The sequence below is a fragment of the Acipenser ruthenus genome, chromosome 4 (genome assembly GCF_902713425.1).
Source record: "Acipenser ruthenus chromosome 4, fAciRut3.2 maternal haplotype, whole genome shotgun sequence".
In the NCBI taxonomy this organism is placed as follows: domain Eukaryota; kingdom Metazoa; phylum Chordata; class Actinopteri; order Acipenseriformes; family Acipenseridae; genus Acipenser; species Acipenser ruthenus.
The window spans coordinates 68,443,078-68,452,693 of record NC_081192.1 but is presented as its reverse complement, the minus strand read 5'-3'; positions in this window follow the sequence as shown (position 1 = coordinate 68,452,693).

Sequence of the window (9,616 nt, the reverse complement as noted above, 5' to 3'; positions counted from 1 at the left end):
GGGATGGAGATGGTGTAATGGCCGAAGAGATTCATCAGCCCTCTGTTGTCGGAAGCCTATCTCTCCTTTGCATAGCTGTCTCCAATTAACAACATTGCTTTAAAGGGGCAGGGCCTTCCCCAGTGGCTACAATACTAATTTTACAGTTCTTGCAGACCACAGTAAAAAGTCAGCATTGAAAATATTCAAGAACCATCATGATCTGATCAAAGGAAATGGAAGGGAGATTTGTAGCCTGCTGCAGGTTTACACCACAGGTGTATCAAGATGTCATTGTCCTTACCCCTTGTGAATCCACATTCAGATAGCTCTCTTTCAAGCCACGGTGGTGTAGAGTCAGGCTCATTGGCCAGATCCAGTTCTGCATTATTATTATTATTTGTTTATTTAGCAGACGCCTTTATCCAAGGCGACTTACAGAGACTAGGGTGTGTGAACTATGCATCAGCTGCAGTCACTTACAATTACATCTCATCCGAAAGACGGAGCACAAGGAGGTTAAGTGACTTGCTCAGGGTCACACAATAAGTCAGTGGCTGAGGTGGGATTTGAACCAGGGACCTTCTTGTTACAAGCCCATTTCTTTAACCACTGGACCACACAACCTCCTTCACCAGATACCGTAGGTAGGAAACATGAGGATGGGAACTTGATCCCAGACATATATTTATCCCAAGTACCAGAAGGTTGGGTGATGTTTATATCATGTGGCTGCAAATGCAGATAACTAGAACATGGGTATATGAGTATTGATGACATTGTATAAAATAGTTATTTGTCTTATATTAAAATGAGTAATACATGTCCTAATCATTAACACATAATTGCCAAGTTGTTGTTATTATTTTTTTTTAAAACTGCCTGTTTCGTCACAATGTGTAAGATAAAAAAAATAACAATAAGTTTATGTTTATACGCCACACTTAGGGGGTGAGTAATGATCACATTAGTTGTGAGAGCAGTGATTAGAAATGGAACCAGCATAACAGATGTGTGAGACAGTTTTCCCCTAGTTTAAGACTGTATTTCAAATAGGTTTATTTGTCCCTTTTATTGTTGTTGTGGACTATTTAGCTGTCACTGTAGTTGCTGTTCTGTCTCGATGGCAGTGCGCTGTGTTTATTCATTTTTGGAAAGGGAAACGGTGATGCAATGCGATTGCAGTTTTCTAATGTGACAGTGTAGGTGCTGTGAAACTCAGGAATTAACAGAAATGCAGCACTCTGATACGCTGAAACATTTTACAGCATGTTGAAGCAAAGTTGTTATCAACATGATTTGTTATCGACATGTCGGTTTGGTTCAGTTTTGCGTACCATGTGGAAGATTTCTGGGGTCTCTCCCGAGTGCTTCCACAAGTCTTCAGGCTCTGATCCTAGGCTGAACCATTGAGAAGACAATGGGAACTGAAATGCTTCAAATAACAGAAAGATAACAGTGTATGTTTAATGGCAATTCCTGGGTAGGATAAGCCTATTCATTTTTGTTAATTGAAGTAAGTTACTACGTTGTGTGAGGTGTCTCATATTTTATAAAATAAACTTTTAAGAAAGTGCTAGTTTCTTGCAATTACTAAATTGTGAGCTTCCACCTATAGAGAGAGTGGTCTTTATTGCATTTTTTCTTTTTTATAAGAGTAAAGAAACACAAAATAGAAGCAGTGTACAACCCCTACATGTAAAATCACTCCTAAATGTAAAACTTCCCCTAAATGTAAAAAATGACCCCTAAATGTAAAACACTCCTAAATATAAAATCATTTGCCCCTAAATGTAAAATTTGCTTGCCCCTAAATGTAGAACTTCTACCCCTAAATGTAAAACTGATCTTTGCCCCTAATTGTAAAACCATTCAAAACTATGAACAATTCTCAACTTAAACACTGCTATACTGATAAAAAACAAATAACTTTTTACATATAGAAGGAGTTATTTTACATATAGGGGTAACTTTTTACATATGTGTTTTACATATAGGGGTAACTTTTTACATTTAGTGGGAGGTTATTACATATAGGGGTTGATGTTTTACACATAGCAGCAGTATTTTTTTTTTGGACAAGTTAAATATGTAAAGACACCCTAAATGTGAAAAAAAATACCAAAATGCAGTTATACTTGATAAGCCCATTAAATCCTCCAAAACACACAAAAAATGAGATTCTGATTCCTCCTCAACTGGAGTCACACCCTGATTTCCATTACATGAGAGTAGATGTTAAAACTTCATGCTGATTTGAGCTCGGCTCTCGCCAAGGTAAGCACCAACTAAGAAGTAGCTTTACAGTAAACTAATGTGATTCATCTGCGTCTCCATCCATTTGTGTTTCCTTCCATATGATGATGTAGATATCCCTCTGCCTTGTAATGCTGTCTGGATTGAGCTAAGTAGGGTACATCTCTGGGGTCTTCAAGTGGGCACCTTCCATCCTCTGTGTTTCATTGACTAGCCCACGACACCTCAAGAAGGTGTTTTAACACCACATTGGGTGTTTTAACATTGCTCTTAAACTCAAAACAACCCCACTGTTCCTTCCTGCTACCCTGAGTAATCTGTTTACTGATACCAAGGGATCCACTATTCTGTTTTCGTTTACTGGGTTGAAATAAATCGTTGGAACAGGAATGGAATTTACAACGTCTCGAAAGGTTCTCTTCACACACCAAAGTCGTTGCCACGCATATAGGTTTTCTGATATACAATACTGCATAATTTTTCTTATAATTTCTTCTGGCAGTGGTGATGACCGATGAATGGTGGGCATCATATCATGCCACGGTGTCTCATCACAAGACCTTCTCTTGCATTCATCATTTGGTGTGCTGTGCTGAGGTGTGTGATCGCATTCTTCCTCAAAAGAATGGTCACCACCAGGGCTTGCTGCAGACATTCTCTCACATTCATCATTCGGTTTGCTGTGCTGAGGTGTCTCATCACATTCTTCCTCAGAAACATGGTTGCCATCGGTACTGGGGACAGACATTCTCTCAGTCAAATCATCGGTCAAATTGCTGTGCTGAGGGCTCGATTCAGAATTGTTTCAGAGTCAGTGAATTGTTTCGTCGGTGACCCGGGCTGAAGTGTATCATCACGTTCTTCCTCTGATGAAAGTTCGTTCTCAGGGCTAGAGTGAGACTCAATGAATTCATCTTAATTTGCTGTCAGCTGCAAACTAACACAGTGCTCACCCTGCCCTTCTGGAAAATAACCCAGATAAAGAATAGGCCCATCGAAAACCTCACTGGACTTTATGTTGTGAACTTCAAAATCCCCTCTAGCAGGATAAGCACGTATGGTAACCCCATGCACCTTGGCAGCAGCAAGCAACATTAGATTGTCTCCATAAGTTCCATTCGGACTCATGGGATTCCAAATAATCATTCCATTCCCCTTTGATAAAACTGACATAATGTGACCCATCCTGCACAAAGCGGGAGGTTCTTAATTCAGCAGCAATTTCAGCCCTCAGAGTGTCTGCTGATCGAAATATGCCAACTCCTTGAAGCTGATGAGCCAATGCAGCAAACTGACAATTGCCATCACCAAATTAATCATAAATGATTTTCATCCATACAGCATCAAAATGCTCCAATCCATTATTATTATTATTATTATTTATTTCTTAGCAGACACCCTTATCCAGGGCGATTTACAATCGTAAGCAAATACATTTCAAGTATCACAGTACAAGTAATAATACAATTAAGAGCAAGATAAATACAATGACTTTGGATCAAGCAAGTACAAGTGTGACAAAATACAATTCAATAATACAGTAGATAACAGTGTCAGTGATAGTTACATCAGGATATGATTAAATACAAAATACTACAGATTAAACACTTGGCAGATTACAGTACTCTGAAGTACAGGATTAAATGCAGTAAAATAGGGGGCAGATAAGAGCAAGTAAAGTGCATTTAAGGAAGGGTGATACGTGTCCCACGGGAAGAACAGAGGAGTTCTGCAGGTGCTGTCTGAAGAGGTAAGTCTTGAGGAGGTGCCGGAATGTGGTCAAGGACTGGGCAGTCCTGACATCTGTAGGAAGGTCATTCCACCACTGCGGGGCGAGGGTGGAGAAGGAGCGGGCTCTGGAGGCAGGGGAGCGTAGAGGAGGTAGAGCCAATCTTCTAGTCCAGGCGGAGCGAAGATTTTGAGTGGGGGTGTAGGGAGAGATGAGGGTCTGGAGGTAGCTGGGTGCAGTCTGGTCAAGGCATCTGTAGGCTAGTACAAGAGTCTTGAACTGGATACGAGCGGTGATCGGGAGCCAGTGGAGTGAGCAGAGTAGTGGAGTTGCATGGGAGAAGCGAGGCAGAGAGAACACCAGGCGGGCAGCGGAGTTCTGGATGAGCTGGAGCGGACCGGTGGCGGACGCCAGCCAGGAGGGAGCTGCAGTAGTCTAAGCGGGAGAGTACCAAGGCCTGGACCAGGAGCTGGGTGGCGTATTTGGTGAGGAAGGGTTGGATTCTTCGGATGTTGCTCAGGAAGAATCGGCAAGTGCGTGCCAGAGTGGAGATGTGCTGGGAATATCCATCATCCATCATCATGTGTGTAAAACTTATTATGATTAGTGGCTTTCTGTGATTTCCGATGAAGAGTGATTTCTGCAACTGAAAACCATTCATTCAGTCACACACTCGCTTGATCCTAGAAGTGTATATGATACTTTGTATTTTCATTTTTTCCCCTCACTTGCAAGATGCAGCCTACCTGAATATGGGGTCTCTGTTGGTTTTGTCCCTGCCTTCAGGGGTAACTTAAGGAGGACGTCCATCCCTTTCCTGAATTTTGGTGGTGGGTTAGCACGCTGTTGTCGCTTGACCATGTACTCATTATTTTTTTCTGTTGCCTTAGCAGCTACTGATCTGATGGACTTCATCTGCTTCAGCGACTCAGTGTAATCTCCGGGTTTGGGTGCAAGGGACCCAGCATGGATGTCCTCCTCTGGGCAACATGCTTCATTTTGTCTGTCCATCATCTCTGTCACAAGGCGGTTATCTCTTCCAAAGAAGACTTGAAAAGGTGACTTGTATCCAAGGATTCTTTTGGGATCATTGTTCAAAATTTGAGCGTACTTTGGCAGGCTTTTTACCCAGTTAACAGATGTTTTTGCAAGCATTGTAATGTCATAAGCTATTTTGTCTCTTCAGTTGCAGTGACTCCGTTCAACTTTCCCTTGCGGACGATGGCCGACTTCGAATAATGGTAATGTTCAGTTTCTCACACAACTTTACTGCACCTTTGAGTTCTATTTCTTGATCACACTGAATGACCCTTGGTGGTCCAAATTCAGTAAAAAGTTTATACAAACATTTTGCAATTGGTGACACTTGTTTGTATGCAAGATGAATCAACCAGATGAAACGTCTGAAGACATCCATGACAGCAAGCACATACCTATAGATTTGTCCATTTTGTTCAACAACAAATTTCTTTCCCATGTCCCTTAGGTCGATCTGGTGACGATCTGCACCTCTTTTGCTCAAAATGGGCATATTTGTGGCTTATTGCAAAACTTGCAGTGAAGTCTCTGGTACACAGTATTTTCATTTAACAACTTTTGAATATTGCGCTCTGAAAGTCCAACATAACAAGACCGCAAGCGATAAAGAAGTTTTCTTGCCCCACTTCCTTTGGTCTTCCGGAATTCATGTAGCACAACATCACACGCCTTGTTTTTCTCATGGATTCTTTTGCCCATCCATAGAAGCTGACCATTCACCACACTGCACTTGTCTCGATTTCTATACCACTTCATGTAAGCATACTTCTGAACCTGGTTTTTGTCTTTCACAGCCACATCAAAATCTCCAGTTACAAGTTTTGAGATCAAGGCAATGGTTTCTCCATCCATTGCAGCAACAGTTTTACATTGTGTCAAGATCAGGAACTGGCACGACCAACAGAATCAAAGCCAAACTAGTACAATTATCCATAATTTGCATTGTATACAACCAATATTTAACCAACAGCAACTTTATAACAAATTGGAACACGCATGGATAAAGCATGCGGATAAAGGGTGTGGCAAAACTTGACTATGAAACTATGAATGGAGGACAGTTAGGACAAAGACCAACAATTACAAAAATTGAGTTTAGACAACAGTGATGTAAAGGATAAATCCAATTTATGTGTGAATGGTGTTAAGATCAAAAAAACTGATACATGGCTAATTTCAAATAACTTAATGTAGATTGGGGTGAAAAAATAGTATTATTTTTTAATTTTACAAATGTTATGTTCAAATAAAGACACACCAAATGTTGCTAAAATGATTTTTTGCCCCAGAATCTTATAACTGACATTAAAAACCTGAGAAATTTGATGCTGAAATGTGTGTGTGTGTATATATATATATATATATATATATATATATATATATATATATATATATATATATGCACACACACATACACACACTGTTTAATTAACAAATATGTTTTTGTATTATTATTTTTGATTTTATCAACACATTTTGAATATTTTAATAGATGTTTTGGTTTTAAGACACACTACTTATTCATCATTAACAATAATTACTCAACATTGAACTCTGTTAATAATATACATCATAACTGCATATATTAAAAATAAATTAATGCATATTTGCACATAAATGTTTTATTATTATTATTATTATTATTATTATTATTATTATTATTATTATTATATACTGGCATACCAAATAAAATAAATATATTTGTAAATAAATAAAATAAATAAAAAGCAGGTTTTATTTAATGTTTTAATTCAATATATTTAAATGTAAGCTTAACTAAAATGTTATATTCTCTAACTTCAAGGAAAGATAAAATTTCTACTGCTATATGTAAAACACCCCCGCCATCTGTATATATATAACTCCCCATATATGTAAAAGTTTACTCCACCTGGAAGTTGGTTACTTATTCCCGGTTCCTTATCTGCGATGTAGTTGACAAAGCAGCATGTTCTTTTTCTGTGTGTTTTAACTCACTTACACATCTTGCTCAATTAACAGCAGCATAGTGGTACCCTATATTACCTGCTTGTTTTGCCCCATTTACCCCCTTAGACGGCTTGCTCATTAAATATCGAGCTATCCCTAGATAGGTTATAACTCCCTCTTTGCAGAAACACAAAAGATTTTAGTGAGCAAGCCGTACCCCACAATCAGCAGCACCCCAAAATGCAGCCCATTATAACCAATAGAGAATGCATGGGGGCACGTTTTGATGCCCAATTTACCCCCCTTAGACGCCTTGCTCACTAAATATCGAGGTATCTCTATATAGGTTATCATCTGCTCTTTGCAAAAACACTAACGATTTTATTGAGCAAGCCGTCTAAGGGGGTAAATGGGGCATCCAAAGACGTGCCCCCATGCATTCTCTATTGGTTATAATGGGCTACACTTTGGGGTGCTGCTGCTCGTGGGGTACGGCTTGCTCACTAAAATCTTTAGTGGTTTTGCAAAGAGGGGTTCATATCCTATCTAGGGATAGCTGGATATTTAGTGAGCAAGCCGTCTAAGGGAGGTAAATGGGTCATCCAAAGACGTGCCCCCATGCGTTCTGCATAGGTTATAATCGGCTACATTTTGGGGTGCTGCTGATCGTGGGGTACGGCTTGCTCACTAAAATCTTTAGTGTTTTTGCAAAGAGGGGTTCATAACCTATCTAGGGATGCCTCTATATTTATTGAGCAAGCCGTCTAAGGGGGGTAAATGGGTCATCCAAAGAGGTGCCCCCATGAGTTCTGCATAGGTTATAATGGACTACACTTTGGGGTGCTGCTGCTCGTGGGGTACGGCTTGCTCACTAAAATCTTTAGTGTTTTTACAAAGAGGGGTTCATAACCTATCTAGGGATGCCTCTATATTTAGTGAGCAAGCCGTCTAAGGGAGGTAAATGGGTCATCCAAAGACGTGCCCCCATGCGTTCTGCATAGGTTATAATGGGCTACACTTTGGGGTGCTGCTGATCGTGGGGTACGGCTTGCTCACTAAAATCTTTAGTGTTTTTGCAAAGAGGGGTTCATAACCTATCTAGGGATGCCTCTATATTTATTGAGCAAGCCGTCTAAGGGGGGTAAATGGGTCATCCAAAGAGGTGCCCCCATGAGTTCTGCATAGGTTATAATGGACTACACTTTGGGGTGCTGCTGCTCGTGGGGTACGGCTTGCTCACTAAAATCTTTAGTGTTTTTACAAAGAGGGGTTCATAACCTATCTAGGGATGCCTCTATATTTAGTGAGCAAGCCGTCTAAGGGAGGTAAATGGGTCATCCAAAGACGTGCCCCCATGCGTTCTGCATAGGTTATAATGGGCTACACTTTGGGGTGCTGCTGATCGTGGGGTACGGCTTGCTCACTACAATCTTTAGTGTTTTTGCAGAGGGGGTTATAACCTATCTAGGGATACCTGGATATTTAGTGAGCAAGGCGTCTAAGGTGGGTTAAATGGGGCGAAACAAGCGGGTAATATAGGGAACCGCTATGCTGCAGATTTGTTATTAATATTTTCTTTTTCTTTTTTTTAAAGAAGGAGCGATTATTTTTTAAATAGTGGCAATATATTAATTGAGCAAGATGTGTAAGTTAGTTAAAACACACAGAAAACGGACGTGCTGCTTTGTCAACTACATCGCAAATAAGGAACCGGGAATAAGTAACCAACTTCCAGGTGGTAAAGTTTACCCCTAGTATTTTTTTTTGGTATAGCAGTTAGTGTTTAAGTTGAGAGTTGTTCATAGTTTGGAATGGTTTTACATTTAGGGGGAGATGTTTTACATTTAGTTGAAATTTTACATATTGAGGTTGTACAAGCGGACCTTTTTATTATTTATTTCTGTATATTTCGCAGACGGGGTCTCCCGTGCAGGGGCTTCGGCATTGGGGTTGGGGTGATTCTGTAATACATAGTTGAAAAGGAATGTATAGTAGAAAAGCCAGTTTTTAGAATAGTAAAGCCCGACGGTAGTGAATCTGAGGATTACACAGTGGTGTCAACAAGAGTTCCGAGCTCCGCCTGTTCCACAGACCAGCTCGTATGTAGAATAGCGAAACTTCGGGTTTTTAAAGTCAAATTCTCTCGCGTGGCCCTAGGGCTTTTCAGTAACTGCGCGTGCACGTGAAGTGAAAGAAAGCAAATTGGCTTTCCGAAGAGCGGGGTGATGCAGAACTTCCACGGGATGCAGGATATTTCACAACACCGGCGTATACCGCCCCACTAAAAACACTGACAACCACTCAGCAACGATACACTTTGGAACGTTGTCTTTTAGGTCTCAGAATCTGAGAAGGGATAAGAAACGTACATTAGCACGCAAGACTAAAAAACAGGATGGATGTCCACCCACCCATCAAGTTATTTAATGTAACTTTAAACACCCAACCATAAAATATACTGTAGTAGGCTACTCGAGTTATTTATATGACAACATGCTATAGCTATTGTCACGGTGCCAAAATGTATAGGCCTATGTGACTTTGTGAATGTCCGTCCCTTGAGCGTTCTTATTTTTCCAACAAAGATGCTAATTACACTTTATACGATCTTGTTTTGCCTTAGGCTACTAAGTTATATATATATAGCATTAGGTTAGAAACATATATAGTCTAATATTTATTATA